This window comes from Budorcas taxicolor, chromosome 6 (genome assembly GCF_023091745.1).
Source record: "Budorcas taxicolor isolate Tak-1 chromosome 6, Takin1.1, whole genome shotgun sequence".
NCBI classification, from domain to species: Eukaryota; Metazoa; Chordata; class Mammalia; order Artiodactyla; family Bovidae; genus Budorcas; species Budorcas taxicolor.
In genome coordinates this window covers 105,864,965-105,886,882 of record NC_068915.1, presented here as the reverse complement: position 1 = coordinate 105,886,882, position 21,918 = coordinate 105,864,965, and positions in this window count along the sequence as shown.

Below are 21,918 nucleotides of genomic sequence, written 5' to 3'. Positions count from 1 at the left end.
GACTCCAGTGTTCTTGACCGGAAAATTCCATAGACAGAGGAGCCCGGTGGGCTATAGCCCATGGGGTTGCAAAGAATCAGACAAGACTCAACACACACACACACACACACACACACACACACACACCATCCAATCTCACTTCTTACTTATTCTAATGCCTCCTCTACCAGGTGCATTCTCCGACCTGGTCACTGCAGGTATCTTCCATTTGTCCATCAAGACCCACTTAGCTCTTCATCTGGGAGGCTGATCTCTTGAGCAACTTTGGCTGTCTCTTGTGCCCTTTGACCTCTGATTGAATTGAGCTCAGCAGCAAACTAAAGGGAAGAGAGAGGTCAGGGTATTTCTTCCATTGGTTACTTCAGCATAGCTCTGTCCCCTTCCAGCTCACTGCCCCTCCAAGGCAGTCAGCTCTGTACATGAACTCTCTCTGGCCTTCCAGATTTCAGTAAATCCCCTTCTCCTCACCCCTTCAAGGTCATTGCTGTGAACAGGATCTTTGCACAATCTTTTTGTAGTTCCCTATACCACACACGCACCTTAAATTAATCTCCTTATAGGTAACAGTGTTTCAATTATCCTAATTTCACTATGCTATTTTTTTTTTCCTTTATACCCTGACAGAGACATCACTTTACCAACAAAGGTCTGTGTAGTCAAAGCTATGGTTTTTCCAGTAGTTCATGAGTGGATGTCAGAGTTGGCCCATCAAGAAGGCTAAGGACAGAAGAATTGATGCTTTTGAATTGTGATGCTGGAGAAGACTCTTGAGAGTGCCTTGGACAGCAAGGAGATCAAATCAGTCATTTCTAAAGGAAATCAAGCCTGAATGCTCATTGGAAGGATGGATGCTAAAACTGAAGCTATAATACTTTGGCCACTTGATGTGAAGAGCCAACTGTTTGGAAAAGCCTTTGATGCTGGGAAAGATTGAAGGAAAAAGAAGAAAGTGATGATAGAGGATGAGATATTTAAATAGCACCACTGACTCAATGGACATGAATCTGAGCAAACTCGATACAGAATGCTTGGGGCTGGTGCACTGGGATGACCCAGAGGGATGGTACGGGGAGGGAGGTGGGAGGGGGGTTCAGGATGGGGAACACGGGTATACCTGTGGCGGATTCATGTTGATGTATGGCAAAACCAATACAATATTGTAAAGTAAAAAAAAAATAATAAATAAAGTTAAAAAATAATTTAAAAAAATAAAAAGAAAACTCCAGGAGATAGTGGAGGACAGGAGAGCGTGATGGGCTGCAGTTCATGGGGCTGCAGTCAGACACGACTTAGCAACTGACCAATAAAAACAACAGCTCCTTCTGGTAAGCCCATGCCTCGTGCTGCCCCAGGGTGATTTTGAAAATCAGCTCTCCATCAGGGCCTCTCTGTCTCCTTTTGTGACTTTACTGGAAAGTCAGGTTCGGTCCATCTCAGAAACCTATTGCATGCACCAGTTACTTATTGTCGCAGCTACTCTTATATCTTCAAAAAGCAAAGTCTGCTTTAATGAGTAGAAAATTAAGCAAAACCTCCAAAATTCAAAACTTGTGAAAACCTGGCTTTTTTGTTGGTAAAATATTAGCATTTTTCTGTGTTAAATGGAAGACTTAAATATATATATATATATATATATATATATATATGTATATATAGTGTATCAATCAGAAAACTAAATATTCTAAAGGTAGAAGAAAAAATATTTTTAAAAATTTCAGCATTTCTCACATACACAAATGTACATACTCAGACACTCACGTCTCCGAAATTCATTGAAAGGCTATTAAATGCTGATGCATTTACATACAACCTCTTCTATTTTTTAAACCTCTCAACAACTCTGAAAACTACGTACTACTATTACAAACTTAATGATAAAAAAGTTTAATTCTCTAAGTCTGTGAGTCTCTTTCTGTCTTGCAAATAAGTTCTTTTGTGTCATGTTTTTAGATTTTGCTTAGAAGTGACATCACATGGTATTTGTCTTTCTCTGACTTAATTCATTTCATTTCAGTTCAGTCCCTCAGTCATGTCTGACTCTACGCGACCCCATGGACTGTACCACGGCAGGCTTCCCTGTCCAACACCAACTCCCAGAGCTTGCTCAAACTCATGTCCGTCAAGATGGTGATGTCATCCAACCATCTCATGCTCTGTTATTCCCTGCTCCTTCTGCCTTCAATCTTTCCCAGCATCAGGGTCTTTTCCAGTGAGTCAGTTCTTCATATCAGGTGGCCAAAGTACTGGAATTTCAGCTTCAGCATCAGTCATTTCAATGAATAATCAGGACTGATTTCCTTTAGAATTGACTGCTTGGATCTCCTTGAACCCCAAGGGACTCTCAAGAGTCTTCTCTAACACCACAGTTCAAAAGCATCAATTCTTCAGTGCTCAACTTTCTTTATAGTCCAAATCTCACATCCGTACAGCACTGCTGGAAAAAACATAGCTTTGACTAGATGGACCTTTGTTGGCAAAATAGTATCTCTGCTTTTTAATATGCTGTCTAGGTTGGTCATAACTTATCTTCCAAGAAGCAAGCATCTTTCAATTTCATGGCTACAGTCACCATCTGCACTGATTTTCAAGCCAAAGAAAATAAAGTCTGTCACTGTTTCCATTGTTTCCCCATCTATTTGCCATGTAGTGATGGGATCAGATGCAATGATCTTAGTTTTCTGAATGTTGAGTTTTAAGCCCACTTTTTCACTCTCCTCTTTCACTTTCATCAAGAGGTTCTTCAGTTCTTCTTTACTTTCTGCCATAACGGGCTGTCATCTGCGTATCTGAGGTTATTGATATTTCTCCTGGCAATCTTGATTCCATCTTGTGCTTCATCCAGCCTGGCATTTTGCATGATGTACTATGTGTATAAGTTAAATAAGCAGGTTGACAATATACAGCCTTGACGTACTTATTTCCCTATTTGGAACCAGTCTGTTGTTCCATGTCCAGTTCTAACTGTTGCTTCTTGAATTGCATACAGATTTCTCAGGAGGCAGGTCAGGTAGTCTGGTATTCCCATCTCTTGAAGAGTTTTCCACAGTTTGTTGTGTTCTACATAGTCAAAGGCTGTGACATAGTCAATAAACAGAAGTAGATGTTTTTCTGGAACTCTTTTGCTTTTTCAATGATCCAGTGGATGTTGGCAATTTGATCAGTGGTTCCTCTGCCTTTTCTAAATCCAGTTTGAACATCTGGAAGTTCATGGTTCAAGTACTGTTGAAGCCTGGTTTGGAGAATTTTGAGCATTACTTTGCTAGTGTGTAAGATACTGCAATTGTGTGGCAGTTTGAGCATTCTTTGACATTGCCTTTCTTTGGGATTGGAATGCAAACTCCCCTTTTCCAGTCCTGTGGCCACTGCTGAGTTTTCCAAATTTGCTGGCATATTGAGTGTAGCACTTTCACAGCATCTTCTTTTAGGATTTGAAAGCACTCAACTGGAATGCCATCACTTTCACTAGCTTTTTTCATAGTGATGTTTCCTAAGGCCCACTTGACTTTGCATTCCAGGATGTCTGGCTCCAGGTGAGTGATCACACCATTATGGTTATCTGGGTCATGAAGATCTTTTTTGTATAGTTCTTCTGGTATTCTTGCCAGTTCTTCTTAATATCTTCTGCTTCTGTTAGGTCCATACCATTTCTGCCTTTTATTGTCCTGTCTTAAAATATTCCCTTGTTATCTCTAATTTTCTTGAAGAAATCACTAATCGTTCCCATTCTATTGTTTCATCTATTTCTTTGCACTGATCACTGAGGAAGGCTTTCTTATCTCTCCTTGCTGTTCTTTAGAACTCTGCATACAGATGATTGCATCTTTTCTTTTCTTTGCCTTTCACGTCTCTTCTTTTCTCACCTATTTGTAAGGCCTCCTCAGACAACCATTTTTTATATGATAATCTCTAGGTCCATCCATGTTGCTGCAAACGGCAGTATTTCAGTCTTTTTAATGACTGAGTAATATTCCATTGTATGTATGTACCATATCTTCTTTATTCATTCACCCATTGTTGGACATTTAGGTTACTTCCATGTCTTGGCTGTTGTAAACAGTGCTGCAATGAACATGGGGCACATGTATCTTTTTGATCCATGTTTTTCACTAGATATATGCCCAGGACTGGGGTTACTAGATCATACGGTAGCTGTATTTCTAGTTTTTTAAGGAAAATCCATGCTATTCTCCATAGTGGCTGTACCAATTTACATTTACACCAGGACTGTAGGAGAGCTCCATCAGGACTCTATTCTTGCAAACAAACTTCTTCTTTCTTAATGTGATCAAGTCCCCACCATTTCTCATCACAGAGCTGTTTCATTCTCCAGCTCAGTAGTTTGTAGCAGGACACAATTCTGCTCCTACTCAGGCGACAGTTAGACATTTTTCGCAGTCATCACAAGGGGAAAGAGTGTTATTGACCAAGTCATGGTTGCTGCTAAACACCCTACAATGTCAGAGCACCCAGAGTCACTAGTGCCGAGGCTGAGACATCCTGTCCAGATCCATGGCTTGGCTGTGGGAGCACATCCTCTCCCAGCCTCTCTGTTAACATGACTCCAAACTGTACTTCTCATTCTTGCAGCTGGTTTTATAGTTTTAAGGGCTTCCACCTGGACCTTTACTGGGAAAAGTTAATGAAATATTCTGGGCCTCAGTTACCCAGAAGCATACTCAACCACTCTGAGCTTTATTTCTTCGTCTTATGAAAATTAAATGAGATAATGTGGAGGCAGCTTTATCCACTTCACCTCCAAGACATTTTTCTTTTTTCTCTTTTTTTGCAAAAACACATTTGCCACAGTCCTGTCAAGCACAAGAGAAAGACATCTCTTCCTACTTATGGTTAATGAGACTAAACATGTTTAAACAGCCGGTTCTCATTACACAAATCAAAATGCTCGCTCAACCTCTTCTATAAATGCTCGGCAAAGGGTCTGATTCTCAGCCTCCAGTGTTTGTGTTTTACATGTTAAAATAAGGTCCCTGCCTACAATATCTGGTTTTTTTTCCTCCTTTTTTTAATAGCTGTGTTTCCAGCTGGTTTTATTTAAAGCTAGGCTTTTGATCTCTTTTCAATTCTGGGCCTCAGTCCAACTTGGCTGTCAATATTTCAAAAGCTCCCTTGGAGCCAGCCTTACTTAGAAGATGGCCCCATGCCAACTAGGAAAACTGGTCTACCCCATCTGATGGTTTGGTTAGTGTGCTGGGGTTTCAGGTCTGCTCCCATCATGCATACGGTATGAAATGTATCAGTCTGTAGTGATGCTGCTCAGAACACTGTAAATTCATAGAATATTATGGTTAGACATTATTATATAATTCACTTAGTCCAACAGACCAACTTTACAAATGAGAATATTGAGGCTCAGAGAAGCAAAGAAGCCTACAAAGGAGACCTATTCTCTGACTCCATCTAAACCTTGATCCACAGTGCTTATACTGTTACACCACGATAGGATTAAAACAATGACATGAAATAAAATGCTGGCCTCTTACCTCTTGTGGTTGAGCACTTAGTAAGTCCTGTTATGTTGCTTTCAATCCTACAGGTCACTACTCCTTCCTACTTTTCCACCAATACACTTGTCACTTCCATGTTTGTAGAAGAATGTTTCCTAACACACAGTTCTATGTTTTCTTCCCCCTGAGTATCTCCAGTTATCAACTTCCTCCCAGCCACCACTCCCAAGATCACAGGCTAAGCTAGTCATCACCAATACTCCTCTGACAGCATGAATAGGACATCATCCTACCCCATGTGCTCCACCTCAATCTACCAGCTCATTCAAACTTATGATCCCTTATCCAGTAGTTAATACTTGTGCCTTCTCGGATCACCAATCCATTAACCAACTCCTCTGTACTATTGGTCCTCTCAAGACCTCGATTCAAATTTTGCTCAGTATAAACACTTGACTACATAAAAAATATATACCTTAAAGTTGGACTGGAAATACGCCACAAATGGAAATCGAGAGGAAGTATATACACTGGGCTTCCCTAGTGGCTCAGGTAGTAAAGAATCTGCCTGCAATGTGGGAGACTTGTGGGTTGTGAAGATGCCCTGGAGAAGGAAATGGCAACCAAACTGTTACTCTTGCCTGGAGAATCCCATGGACAGAGGAGCCTGGAGTGTTACAGTCCATGTGGTCACGAAGACTCAGACACGACTGATTGACTAAAACACACAGATACACTGGGGAAAATATTTACAGATTGCATCATAGACTTAATAATGTCTAATGTCCTAAACATGCATTGATTTCCTAAAACTCAGTAATAAATAAATAAATTTTAAAAAGACCTAACAGAAAAATAAATTAAGGGTGTGCACAGGCTGCTTAAGATAGAGAAGTAAACTATCTCAGTACATAACTGAAAGTGAAACTATATTTTTCTGGGCTCCAAAATCACTGCAGATGGTGACTGCAGCCATGAAATTAAAGGACACTTACTCCTTGGAAGAAAAGCTATGACCAACTTAGACAGCATATTAAAAAGCAGAGACATTACTTTGCCAACAAAGGTCCATATAGTCAAGGCTATGGTTTTTCCAGTGGTCATGTATGAATGTGAGAGTTGGACTATAAAGAAGGCTGAGCACCAAAGAATTGATGCTTTTGAACTGTGGTGTTGGAGCAGACTCTTGAGAGTCCCTTGGACTGCAAGGAGACCCAACCAGTCCATACTAAAGGAGATCAGTCCTGGGTGTTCATTGGAGGGACTGATGTTGAAGCTGAAACTCCAATACTTTAGCCACCTGATGAGAAGAGCTGGCTCATTTGAAAAGACCCTGATGCTGGGAAAAATTGAGGGCAGGAGGAGAAGCGGATGTCAGAGGATGAGATGGTTGGATGGCATTACGGACTCGATGGACATGGGTTTGGTTGGACTCCGGGAGTTGGTGATGGACAGAGAGGCCTGGTGTGCTGCAGCTCATGGGGTCACAAAGAGTCGGACACGACTGAGTGACTGAACTGAACTGACTTGATCTTTTAAACCTGATTTATAGGAAAAAAACTAAAATTTCATAATACTCTCATATAGAGGAACACTTTTATAGATGGCTGATAAAAGTTTCTGTTGGCACAACTTCAGGGGGAAATTAGAAATTTCTATTAAATTGAAATCCAAATAAAATTTGACTCAGCATTTCAGTTTGAGGAAATAATGGGTAAGCCTTCATGTATGTTCAACAGTATTCAATGCTATTTTGTTTTTTAACAGCAGCAAGTAGAATATGACCTAAAACTCCATTAAGGTAAAACTAGCCAAATAAATTGGGGCTTCCCTGGTGGCTCAAATCATAAAGAATCTGCTTGCAATGTGGGAGACATGGGTTCAATCCTTGGGTGAGGAGGATTCCCTGGAGAAGAGAATGGCTATCCACTCGGATATTCTTGCCAGGAGAATTCCATGGACAGAGAAGCCTGGTGGGTTACAGTCCATAGGATCACAAAGAGTCGGACATGAATAACACATACATGCATGTAATTTGTGGGGCCTAGTGCAAAGTGAAAATGCAGAGGATAAAAAGCAGACAGAAGTATCTTTAAGAGGATGAGATTGTTCAATAGCATCACCAACTCAATGGACATGAAGCTGACCGAACTCCAGGAGATAGTGAAGAACAGGGAAGCCTGGCTTTCTGCAGTTCATGTAATCACAGAGTTGCACATGGCTTAGTGACCAAACAATGAAAACAACCAAGTAAATCTAGATTCTTCCCTTTATGTTATATTAATCACCCATTAAAAAGACTGAGAGAGCTCTATATACTGATTTGGAATGATCTTTATTTTATATGTTTTATATATGTACATATATATATATTTAAAAGGGAGAAAAAGCTAGATACAGAACCACGTGTCTTATATATTACCATTTGTGAAGAAAGTTTTAAAACATTCACATGTGTTTCATAAGCATAGAAGAATATGTACTCACTGCACTGGAAATTGATAACTTTAGTTATCTCTGAAGAGGAGAAATGGTGAGTTGAAACTTGCATGAGGGAAGAGAAACACAGTATTAGTTTTTCTTGTATCCTCTTTCATCTCTTTGACTTCTATAACGTAAGTACTGTAAGAAAAAAAATCAAAAGGAATTAGTAAATAAATACTTCCCAGGTGACTCAGTAATAAAGAACCCACCTGCCAAGCAGGAGGTGTGTTTTGATCCCCAGGTCGAGAAGATCCCCTGGAGAAGGAAACGGCAAATCACTCCAGTATTCTTGCCTGGGAAATCCCATGGACAGAGGAGCCTGGTGGGCTACAGTCCATGGGGTTGGAAAGAGTTGGACATGATGTAGTGACTAAACAACAACAAAATAAATAAATAAGGTAAGCTTTTAGTGACTGTCTTTCTCACTACTGAATATGATCTCTGCATAGCACTTATTGCTTATAAACATCCTCTTCATATGTCTGTTACACATCCCTGCCACAAGGACGAAAGCTGAATAAGAATAGGACCTATGTCTGTTAAGATCCGATTATAAGTCCTTTGTGAATTAAATGAAGGGTCTGGCCGAATGGATATGGTCCCTATAGCCAATGGCATATTTTGGATGGAGACCAGTGAAATTTCTGCTTGTACTTGAACCTTTGCTTGATCACTCTTACGCAAATAACCAAAACATATATGCAGCCTATTATCCCTCTGGCTTGTGTATGCTCTTCCTCAAACAATTAGAACAGTATCTTCTATATAGTAGAAGTTCAGTGTATATTTGTAATAAATATATATGTGTATGTATGTTTTATAGATATATAGAGATAGATAAGACACAGTGTTGAACTCACTAGGAGCATGTTACTAAATAGAAATTATCCCACTGCAGTAGGCTGAGGCAGGCATAGCACTTACTTCATTTGCTTTCTCTCAGTGATTGCTCTGCTTGAAGTTTAGTGTCTCAAAAGCCATTGTAGTATTTCTTTAAATCATTAGTTTTTCTAAGAGAGATAGCTTCATCTTTATCAGATGTAAAAATCTCTCCAGTTTCATCCACCTCCAATTAAAATAAATAAATTTATATTAAAAAAAGTCTCTCCAAAGTAATTTTGAGCCACAATTAAGTTATATAATTTTAGCCATAAACTTGAGACTTGATTCACGTTCAGATCAAACTGAGAGCAATCAGGAACCATATGTACCTGCAAAAGGATGACATAATGAGATTATTTTGAAAAACTATGCTATACAGCTCTCTGTCCCATTAACCAAAATTGCTCTCATATTTTAGATAAATACATAAGACTTAGCTCTCTCTTTACATTCTTCCTACTATGACTTTCTTAATGTTGATCTTTTCCTTACCTCTCTTATTACACTTATTTTTTCTTATTATTGTTATTTATTTTGTTTTCATTTCTTGGTGATTTGACATCTGGTAGTACCAGCCTTCCCTTCTCAACCACACTCACTTCTAATTGTATTGTTTCTCATAGCAATAAAAGATTTTCAGGAAAGTCATAGAACCAAACTGGTGAGTGATATAAGGTTTTGATTTAGCAATACAAAACTTGGAGTTTTTGTTCCCAAGTCATAAAGTAGCTCGGCATTTCTCCTACAGAATGAAGCACACTGGTGTTACAGTCCATGTGGGAAACTTGTTCATTTATATCTAGGCAGGGAACTGTGACCCATCTGGGTGAAAGGGTATACAGAAGTGATAAAAGCACTAGAATTAGAGTCAGAGACCTCGAGTTCCATCCTGAGTCTCACTCACCAAGTATAAAATGTTCTATAAGATGCTTACTGCCATTGAAACTCATTTTCTTCAATTCAGTTCAGTTCAGTCGTTCAGTCACGTCCACTCTTTGTGACCCCATGGACTGCAGCATGCCAGGCTTCCCTGTACATCACCAACTCCCAGAGCTTACTCAAACTCACTTCCATTGAGTTGGTTGATGCCATCCAACCATCTCATCCTCTGTCATCCCCTTCTCCTGCCTTCAATCTTTCCCAGCATCAGGGTCTTCCCCAATGAGTCAGTTCTTCGAATCAGGTAGCCAACGTATTGGAGTTTCAGCTTCAGCATCAGTCTTTATAATGAATATTCAGGACTGATTTCCTTTAGGATTGACTAGTTTGATCTCCTCGCAGTCCAAGGAACTCAAGAGTCTCAAGAGTCTTCTCCAACACCACAGTTCAGAAGCATCAATTTTTCAGTGCTCAGCTTTCTTTATAGTCCAACTCTCACATCCATACATGACCAATGGAAAAACCATAGCTTTGACTAGATGAACCTATATCGGCAAAGTAATGTCTCTGCTTTCTAATACACTGTCTAGGTTGGTCATAGCTTTTCTTCCAAGGAGCAAGCAATGGCTGCAGTTACCATCTGCAGTAATTTTGAAGTCCCCCAAAATAAAGTCTGTTACTGTTTCCATTGTTTCCCCATCTATTTGCCATGTGGTGATGGGACCAGATGTCATGATCTTAGTTTTCTGAAAGTTGAGTTTTAAGCCAACTTTTTCACTCTCCTCTTTCACTTTCATCAAGAGGCTGTTTAGTTCTTCTTCACTTTCTGCCATAAGGGTGGTGTCATCTGCATATCTGAGGTAATTCATATTTGACCTGGCAGTCTTGATTCCAGCTTGTGCTTCATCCAGCCTGGCATTTCTCATGATGTGTACTCTGTATATAAGTTAAATAAGCAGAGTGACAATATAGATTTTATTAGGCATTATTAGTTTCATCTTATAAGGCTTTAGTGAGAATTTATTCATCCTTTGCAAAACATTTGTTGAAAGTTCATAAGCATTGTATTACTGGTTGGAATAAATTATCAAATGAGAGGGCATGTGTGAGTCTAGGGCATAGAAGCCATTTGATAAAATATAAAAGCAAGATTTTGGGGGGAAAGCCCAAGGAATGTGTAGTTTATTCTAGTTGAAAAGACTTACAATATCTTTAGGAAAAAGGTGATATAAACAGGATCTTGAAAGATGAGATAGGACTTTAATTTCATGTACACCCATGGCTGATTCATGTCAATGTATGGCAAAAGCCACCACAATATTATAAGGTAATTAGCCTCCAATTAAAAAAAATAAATTTTAAAAAGAAAGATAAATAAATATATTGATCTTGCAATGGCACCACACTCCAGTACTCTTCCCTGGAAAAGTCCTTGGATGGAGGAGCCTGGTAGGCTGCAGTCGGTGGGGTCACTAAGAGTCGGACACAACTGAATGACTTCACTTTCATTTTTCACTTTCATGCATTGGAGAGGGAAATGGCAACCCACTCCAGTATTCTTGCCTGGAGAATCCCAGGGATGTGAGAGCCTGATGGACTGCCATCTATGGGGTCGCACAGAGTTGGACACAACTGAAGCGACTTAGCAGCAGCAGCAGCATTAAAAAAAATTAAAGTAAGTCATGGGGAAAAAAATTTCCTAAAAGGAATAGGAAGGGATGTATTTATTCAAAGCATATTTATTGAGCAATTACTATGTTCCAGTGCTCTGGATGCCATGAGTATCATCATCAACAAAAGAATGTAATCCCTATTGAAATTTACCATCAAGAAGCAAATGTTTTTCTAGAACTCTCTCGCTTTGTCTATGATCCAACAGATGTTGATAATTTGATCTCTGGTTCCTCTGCCTTTTCTAAATCCAGCTTGAACATCTGGAAGTTCATGATTCATGTACTGTTGAAGCCTGCTTGGAGAATTTTGAACATTACTTTGCTAGCATGTGAGATGAGTGAAACTGTGCAGTAGTTTGAACATTATTTGGGATTGGAATGAAAACTGACCTTTTCTAGTCCTGTGGCCACTGCTGAGTTTTCCAAATTTGCTGGCATATTGAGGGCCACACTTTCACATCATCATCTTTTAGGATTTGAAACAGCTCAACTGGAATTCCTTCACCTCGACTAACTTTGTTCTTAGTGATGCTTTGTAAGGCTAACTTGACTTTGTATTTGAGGATATCTGGCTTTAGGTGAGTGATCACACCATCGTGGTTATCTGGGTCATGAAGATCTTTTTTGTACAGTTCCTCTGTGTATTCTTGCCACCTCTTTTTAATATTTTCTATTCTATTATGTCCATAACATTTCTGTCCTTTATTGTGTCCATCTTTGCATGAAATGTTCCCTTGGTATCTTGAATTTTCTTGAAGAGATCTCTAGTCTTTCCCATTCTATTGTTTCCCTCTATTTCTTTGCATTGATCACTGAGGAAGGCTTTCTCGTCTCTCCTTGCTATTCTTTGGAACTCCACATTCAGTTGGGTATATCTTTACTTTTCTCCTTTGCCTTTCACTTCTCTTCCTTTCTCATCTATTTTTAATGCCTCTTAAGACAACGATTTTACCTTTTTGCATTTCTTTTTCTTGGGGATGATCTTGATCACTGCCTCCTGTAAAATTTCATGAACCTCTGTTTATAGCTCTTCAGGTATTCTGTCCATCAGATGCAATCCCTTGAATCTGTTTGTCAGTTCAATTGTATAATTGTAAGGGCTTTGATTTAGGTCATATCTGAATGGTCTAGTGGTTTTCCCCTATTTTCTTCAATTTAAGTCTGAATTTGTCAATAAGGAGTTCATGATCTGAGCCACAGTCAGTTCCTGGCCTTTTTTTTTTTTTTTTTTTTTTTTTGACTGTATAGAGCTCCATCTTTGGCTGAAAAGAATATAATCAATCTGATTTCAGTACTGACCATCTGGTGATGCCCATGTGTAGAGTCTTCTCTTGTGTTGCTGGAAGAGGGTGTTTGCTATGACCAGTGCATTCTCTTGGCAAAACTCTGTTAGCCTTTGACCTGCTTTGTTTTGTACTCCAAGGCCAAATTTGCCTATTACTCCAGGTATCTTTTGACTTCCTACCTTTTCATTCCAGTTCCCTATGATGAAAAGGACATTCTTTTTAGATGTTAGTTCTAAACGGTCTTATCGGTCTTCATAGAACCATTCAACTTCAGTTTCTTCAGCATTATTGGTCAGGGCATAGACTTGGATTACTGTGATACTGTATGGTTTGCCTGGGAAATGAACAGAGATCATTCTGTTGTTTTTGAGATTGCATCCAAGTACTGCATTTCGGACTCTTTTGTTGACTATGATGGCTACTCCATTCCTTCTAAGAGATTCTTTCCCACAGTAGTAGATATAATGGTCATCTGTATTAAATTCACCCATTCCAGTCCATTTTAGTTTACTGATTCCTAAAATGTTGACACACACCCTTGCCTTCTCATGTTTGATGACATAGATTGACAAGATGGTGGAATAGAAGGACGTGATCTCATCTTCCCCTATAAGAACTCCAAAATTACAACTTGCTGCTGAGCAACCATTGACAGGAGAATGTTGCAACCCACCAAAAAAAGATACCCCACGTACAAGGGCAGAGGAGAAGCCCCAGTAAGATGGTAGGAGGGGTGAAATTTAGAATCAAACCCCCTACCCACCAGAGATGCTCAGAGGACTCAAAGAAGCCGTGTGCACACCAAGACCCAGAAACCCCACAGAGACTGAGCCAGAACTGAGTTTGAGTGTCTCCTGCGGAGGCATGGGTCAGCAGTGGCCTGTCGCAGGGGCAAGGGCTCTGGGTGCAGCAAACCTGGGTAAGGCCTAAACCCTCTTGGAGGAGATCACCGTTAACCACACCATAGAGCTGCCAGAACTTCCATAACTGGGGAAACAGACTTTTTGAGGGCACAAACAAAACCTTGTGCATACCAGGACCCAGGAAAAAGGAGCAGTGACCCCACAAGAGACTGACCCAGACTTGCCCGTGAGTGTCCAGAAGTCTCCATCAGTGTCATGGGTCAGCGGTGGCCTGCTGCAGAGTCAGGGCACTGAGTTCAGTAGTGGGTGCTTGGGACCCTTTGAAGGAGGTTGCCATTATCTTCATTAGCTCCACCATAGTTTGGCTTGAGGTCAAACAACAGGGAGGGAACATAGCCCTGCATCAACAGAAAACTGGATTAAAGATTTATTATTCTGCCCATCAGAATAAGACCCAGTTTCCCCCTCAGCCAGTCTCTCCCATCAGGAAGCTTCCATAAGCCTCTTATCTTTATCCATCAGAGGGCAGACAGAATGAAAACCACAATCACAGAAAACTAACTAATCTGATCACATGGATCACAGCCTTGTCTAACTCAATGAAAATATGAGCCATGCCAGATAGGGCCACCCAAGATGGATTGGTCATGGTGGAGAGTTCTGACAAAACATGGTCCACTGGAGAAGGGAATGGCAAACCACTTCAGTATTCTTCCCTTAAGAACCCCATGAGCAGTATGAAAATGCAAAAAGATAGGACATTGAGAAATGATCTTCCCAGGTTGGTAGGTGCCCAACATGCTACTGGGGATCAGTGGATTAAAAAAAATCCAGAAAGAATGAAAAGATGGAACCAAAGCAAAAACAACACCCTGTTGTGGGCAGCTTATAAAGAACAGAAATTTATTTCTCACAGATCTGGAAGCTGGGGATTCTAAGATCAAAGTACTTCTGATGTATCATGAGAATCTGCTTCCTAGGCTCTTCTACCTGAAATCCTACATAGCAGAAGAGATGAGATAACCCTCTTGAGTCTCTTTTATAAAGGCACTAATCCCATTCATGGCACCCCACTCCAGTACTCTTGCCTGGAAAATCCCATGGGCAGAGGAGACTGGTAGGCTGCAGTCCATGGGGTCGCTAAGAGTCAGACACGACTGAGCGACTTCACTTTCTCTTTTCACCTTCATGCATTGGAGAAGGAAATGGCAACCCACTCCAGTGTTCTTGCCTGGAGAATCCAAAGGATGGGGGAGCCTGGTGGGCTGCCGTCTATGGGGTCGCACAGAGTCGGACACGACTGAAGCGACTTAGCAGTAGCAACAGCAATCCCCTTCATAAGGGCTCTGCTCTCGTAGCCTAATCACTTCACAAAGTCCTACTTCCTATTATTATCACTTTTTTGGGTTAGAATTTAAGTATATAAATTTTGAAATGATGAAAAAATTCAAACCGTAGCTCACGTACACACATATATCTATATCTATGCTTCACAACCTACCTCCAATGCAGGAGACTCAAATTCAACAACAATTAGTAATAAGTGTAGTAGAGAAAAATATGGTCAGGCAGTGGACAAGGTTTCTCATCAGCTGGTATTCCTGGAAGTAATAACTTGAGATTGCAAATACGGTGGAAGAAAGGCCTCATTGAGAAAGTGATAATTGATTAAAAACTGGAGATGAGTGAGTGAGTCAGGCTCTAAACACTGGAAGTGAAGAGAATGAGAGAATGTTTGGATCTCAGGTATATTTTGAAGTTAGAGCTGATAGTATTTGCTAATTGACTAAGACTGGGGCATTAAAAGAGTATCTTTGGGAGAAGATAGAGAGTGCATATTTGGTCATATTTAACTTAAAATCAATTAAACACTTGAGTAGAGAGGTCCTGGGGGCTTCCCAGGTGGCGCTAGTGGTAAAGATTCCACTTGCCAACGCTGGAGACCCAGGAGACACAGGTTCGATCCCTGGGTTGGGAAGATCCCCTGGAGAAGGGCATGGCAACCCACTCCAATATTCTTGCCTGGAGACTCCACATGGACAGCGGAACCTGGCATACAGTGCCCATGAGGTCATAAAGAGTCAGACATGACTGAAGCGACTTAGCATGCATGCATAGCATGGAGAGGTTCTGAGTTCAAGAAATAAGTGATGACATGCAATTTGGAGTTATCAGCATACAAATAGGTTTAAAACCACTACAGTGGATGAAATTCCCTCAGGAATGATGTGTCGAAGACAAGGAGACCAGAAACTGCCGCCTTACATGTTCTTTTTAAAAAAAAAAATATTTATTTTTGGTAGAACTGGGTCTTCATTAGTGCACACGGGCTTTCTCTAGTTGCTGCGAGCGGGGGCTACTCTTCGTTGCAGTGCATAAGCTTCTCATTGTGGCGGCTTCTCTTGTTGCAGAGCACATGCTCTAGGTTCATGGGCTTCAGCAGTTGCAGCTTGCGGACTCTAGAGCACGGGCTCAGTGGTGGTAGCACATGGGTTTAGTTGCTCCGTGACATGTGGAATCTTCCCAGATAAGGGACCGATTCATGTTCCCCGCATTGGCAGGAGGAATCTCATCCACTGTATCACCAGAGAAGTCCCTTTGGGTGTTTTTAACTCAGAGGCTGGGAGAAGAATAGGAAACAATAAAGAAGAATGAAAAAGGACATCCAACAAATTGGGAAGAAAGCCAGAACTGGCTTGGAAAGCTAATGGGAGACACAATTTAAAGAAGGTAAGATCAAATGTATTGAATGTCAGTGAGAAGAAAAATTATTTGTTAATTCAACAAATACTAACTGAAGACCTACTAGGCACTAATCAGTCTCCTAAGTGATAAAACTAGAACCGTGAAAAAACAGATGAGTATCCTTCTTTTAATGAATATCAGCTAAGTTGACAAAATTCAGGATGTGGAGGTAATCGGCCCCTTTATTTAATAAAAGAAAGGTCTTTTCTGTGATTGAGGTGGGGGAAGAGTTTAATTGAAATGAGATCAGGCATGAATGACAGCAATTAAAGGCAATGAGTCAAGTCCTATCTTTGAGAGTTTTTGCTCTAAAGACAAAAAGAAAAATGAGAAAGAAGAGTGTAGAGGTTAAGTGTCTGTGTCAATTTGACCTAGCCATTGGTGCCCAGAAATTTATTCAAACATTATCCTAGGTGTGTCTATAAGGGTGTTTTGGATGAAATTAACACTTAAATCAGTGTGCTGATGTAAGCAGATTGCTCTCCTTAATGTGGGTGGGCTTCACCAATCAGCTGAAGGTCTGAATGGAACAAAAAAGCTGATCCTCCCCTGAGTAAACTAATAATTATTTTAAATAATTTTTTTGTATGCCAGCCATTGAACTGGGACTTAGGGTTTTTCCTGCCTTTGAACTTGAATTGAAACACTGGCACTTCCATAATGACCTCTGAAATGGAATCTACACTATCAGTTCTCCAGGGTTCCAGCTTACCAACAACTCACTCTGCAAATCTTGGGGCTTGTCAGCCTCCATAATCTCATGAGTGTGTGTTAGTCACTCAGTCATGTCCGACTCTTCTGACTCTTTGGACTGTAGCCCACCAGGCTCCTCTGTCCGTGGGATTCTCCAGGCAAGAATACTGGAGTAGATTGCCATTTCCTTCTCCAGGGAAATCTTCCTGACCCAGAAATTGAAGCCAGGTTTCCAGCATTGCAGGCAGATTCTTTACTGACTGAGCTATAAGGGAAGCCCAATCATGTGAGACAATTCCTTAATTCTCTCTCTCTCTCTGTCTCCATATAATAGTTGGATATATAGATAAACATATCAGTTCAGTTCAGTCACTCAGTTGTGTCCGACTCTTTGTGACCCCATGAATCGCAGCACACCAGGCCTCCCTGTCCATCACCATCTCCCGGAATTCACTCAGACTCACATCCATCGAGTCCGTGATGCCATCCAGCCATCTCATCCTCGGTCGTCCCCTTCTCCTCCTGCCCCCAGTCCCTCCCAGCATCAGAGTCTTTTCCAATGAGTCAACTCTTCGCATGAGGTGGCCAAAGTACTGGAGCTTCAGCTTCAGCATCATTCCTTCCAAAGAAATCCCAGGGCCGATCTCCTTCAGAATGGACTGGTTGGATCTCCTTGCAGTCCAAGGGACTCTCAAGAGTCTTCTCCAACACCACAGTTCAAAAGCATCAATTCTTCAGTGCTCAGCCTTCTTCACAGTCCAACTCTCACATCCATACATGACCACAGGACAAACCATAGCCTTGACTAGATGGACCTTAGTCGGCAAAGTAACATCTCTGCTTTTGAATATACTATCTAGGTTGGTCATAGCTTTTCTTCCAAGGAGTAAGCGTCTTTTAATTTCATGGCTGCAGTCACCATCTGCAGTGATTTTGGAGCCCAAAAAAATAAAGCCTGACACTGTTTCTACTGTTTCCCCATCTATTTCCCATGAAGTGATGGGACCGGATGCCATGATCTTCATTTTCTGAATGTTGAGCTTTAAGCCAACTTTTTCGCTCTCCTCTTTCACTTTCATCAAGAGGCTTTTTAGCTCCTCTTCACTTTCTGCCATAAGGGTGGTGTCATCTGCATATCTGAGGTGATTGATATTTCACCTGGTAACTTGATTCCAGCTTGTGTTTTTTCCAGTCCAGTGTTTCTTCCAGTCCAGTGTTTCTCATGATGTACTCTGCATAGAAGTTAAATAAGCAGGGTGACAATATACAGCCTTGATGTACTCCTTTTCCTATTTGGAACCAGTCTGTTTTTCCATGTCCAGTTCTAACTGTGGCTTCCTGACCTGCATACAGATTTCTCAAGAGGCAAGTCAGGGGGTCTGGTATTCCCATCTCTTTCAGAATTTTCCACAGTTTCTTGTGATCCGCACAGTCAAAGGCTTTGGCATAGTCAATAAAGCAGAAATAGGTGTCTTTCTGGAACTCTCTTGCTTTTTCCATGATCCAGCAGATGTTGGCAATTTGATCTCTGGTTCCTCTGCCTTTTCTAAAACCAGCTTGACCATCAGAGAGTTCACAGTTCACATATTGCTGAAGGCTGGCTTGGAGAATTTTGAGCATTACTTTACTAGCATGTGAGATGAGTGCAATTGTGCGGTAATTTGAGCATTCTTTGGCATTGCCTTTCTTTGGAATTGGAATGAAAACTGACCTTTTCCAGTCCTGTGGCCACTGCTGAGTTTTCCTAATAGGTATAGTTATATTAATATATTAATATTAATATATATATATTATATATATATATGTACACTCATCCTATAACTTCTACTTTTCTAGAGGATCTTGACTAGCACAGAGGTAGAGGGAGGTTTGTTTGTTTGTTTAAATATACAAGCAGTTAACCATATGTTTTATTCTAATAAAGAAGACCCTGGAGAGAGGGAAAGAGAACTGATGATACTGGAAGACAGGGGAGAATAGCTGGAGTGATACTCTTGGAAAGTAGGGAAGAGGTTGGATCTGACATACAAATAGAAATACTAGCTGTACCAAGTTGAATTGTGTCCCTCAAAAAGACATGTTCAAGGCCTAACTCCCAGTGCCTGAGTGACTTTACTTAGAAATAGGATGTTTGCAATGCAATCCAGTTAAGATGTGGTCCCACTGGTTTAGGGTAGATCCTAAATCCAATGACTAGTGTCCTTCTTAGAAGGTGGTATGAAGACACAGTTTCTCAGAAGAGAATGTCATGTGTCCATGTAAGCAGAGTAGAAAGATACATCTACCAGCTAAGAAGCACTGTAGATGCTCAGCCACCACCAGAACCAACAAGAGACAAAGAAGGATCCTACTCTAAAGGCTTCAGAGGGAGAATGTTCTGCTAGCATCTTGATCTCAGACTTCTAGTCTCCAGAGATGTAAGAAAATAAACTTCTATTGTTTTAAGACACTCAGGTTCTGATACTTTGTTTCAGCACCCCTAGGAAAATAATAAACTAGCCTTAATGGCATCCATAGCCATTTCAGGAAAAGGAGTGACTTAGTTATGGGGACATAAAAGTCATGTTGTACTTAAGAATAACGATCTATTTTATGGGCTCAGTGACAAAGAGCTCGGGGGATGTCTTAGAGTGACTATATGGGCTTCAGGTATCAATCCCTTTATCCTTCCTTTTCTCCAAGTTTTTGGCCTAGAAAGACAACACATATAGAATTTATGCAAAAGGGAAATAAATATCAGTTCTAGGCATGTTCACAAGTTATCTACAACCCCTCATCCAGTAGTCTCTGGGGAATTTTGTAATGGGACGAAATAAAGTTTTCTTCCCCACTTCCCCAGACTTTTCAAAAACTAACATTTAAATACAATAAATAGCATGTTATTTGTTACTTTTTTTGGCCATGTTACATGGCTTGCAAGATCTTAGCTCTCTAACTAGGGATTGAACCAGGGCCCTGGTGGTGAAAGCCCTGAATCCTATCCATTGACATGCCAGGGAATTCACCCCAGCCCCTGAACTTTTTAGGCTGGATCTACCTACAGTAAATCATTCCTGTAGGATAATTACAGTAAATCATAAGGCTGTCAGGATGTGCAGTCTACTCAAAAACACACACCTGCTCCGGTAAGGCAGACTCCAGAACTTGCCAGGTATGTTAAATCCTTTGAGATGTGAGGAAGAGAGTGAAAAAAGAAAGACCAGGAATGTCCCCTTTATATGTCTCCCTGCAGGAGATTATGGAAGTTCCCACTCTATGAAAGCATGGAGAGAAGAGTTAGGGAGTTCTGGTCTAATAATAATGGACCTTAAGTATCAGGCTAAGCGATTATACTTCAACTCAGTAGCAAAGATTACTCCTAGCTATGGAAATTTGCATTTCCATAATGTTGTAAGGCGCTTAATAGTACCCCAGTGGGCAAAGATACTTATGGTGCTTCTTAAGTCTAATTACAATGAAGCTTAAGCCATAAAGTTATATATGAAAAAGTGTTTGAATTCTAGCCAATGCAATATTTAATAGAGCAAAATTCCAACAGAACAAAAAGTAGACATTTGCACGACTCTTTTTAAAATAATTTGTATTATTCTAGAAAATTCACAGGTTTCAGCTTCAGAGTATCTGTATTTAAATCCTGACTCTTTCACTCACAGATGATATTGAGCAAGACATGACAGTCAATTTCATCATCTGCTAAGAAAAATTGATACTTGTTCAAATAGATCTCAGCCGCTGGTTGGGATAATCCTATAGCCAGTGTCAAACCAGTGGCTCAAGTCAATCCCAGATCATTGCCTCACCTAAGTGATGATGTCCTTTTACTCTCATAAATATGAAGATTTGTCTCATAAAATTCTATGATCACCCAGTTCATATGTGATCATATGAAAGCAAGATGAGAGTTTGAAAATAATATATTGATACTAATGTAATTTGTGCTGATACTGTCTCCTTAATCATGAAAGAGATTAAGCAAGAGAAATTACAGAAAATCATCTACTTCTGCTTCATTGACTTCACTAAAGCCCTTGATTGTATGGATCACAACAAACTGTGGAAAATCCTTAAAGAAATGGGAATATCAGACTACCTTACCTGCCTCCTGAGAAATCTGTATGCAGGTCAAGAAGCAACAGTTAGAATTGAACATGGATCAACAAACTGGTTCCAAATTGAGAAAGGAGTATGTCAACTCTGTATATTGTAACCTTGCTTATTTAACTTATATGCAGAGTACATTATGCAAAATGCTGAGCTGGATGAAACACAAGCTGGAGTCAACACTGCCAGGAAAAATATCAATAACCTCAGATATGCATATGACACCACCCTTATGGCAGAAAGCAAAGAGAAACTAAAGAGACTCTGGATGAATGTGAAAGAAGAGAGTGAAAAAGACGGCTTAAAACTCAATGTTCAAAAAACAAAGATCATGGCATCTGGTCCCATCCCTTCATGGCATATAGATGGGAAAACAGTGGAAACAGTGACAGACTTTATTTTCTTGGGTTCCAAAATCACTGCAGATGGTGACTGCTGCCATGAAATTAAAAGATGTTTACTCCTTAGAAGGAAAGCTATGATCAACCTAGACAGTGTATTAAAAAGCAGAGACATTACTTTACCAACAAAGGTCTGTCTAGTCAAAGCTATGGTTTTTCCAGTAGTCATGTATGGATGTGAGAGTTAGAACATAAAGAAAGCTGAGCACCGAAGAATTGATGCTTTTGAGTTGTGGTGTTGGAGAAGACTCTTGAGAGTCCCTTGGACTGCAAGGAGATCCAAGCAGTCAATTCTAAAGGAAATCAGTCCTGAATATTCATTAGAAGGACTGATGCTGACACATTGGAAAAGACCCTGATTCTGGGAAAGATTGAAGGCAGGAGGAGAAGCAGATGACAGAGGATGAAATGGTTGTATAGCATCACTGACTCAACGAACATGAGTT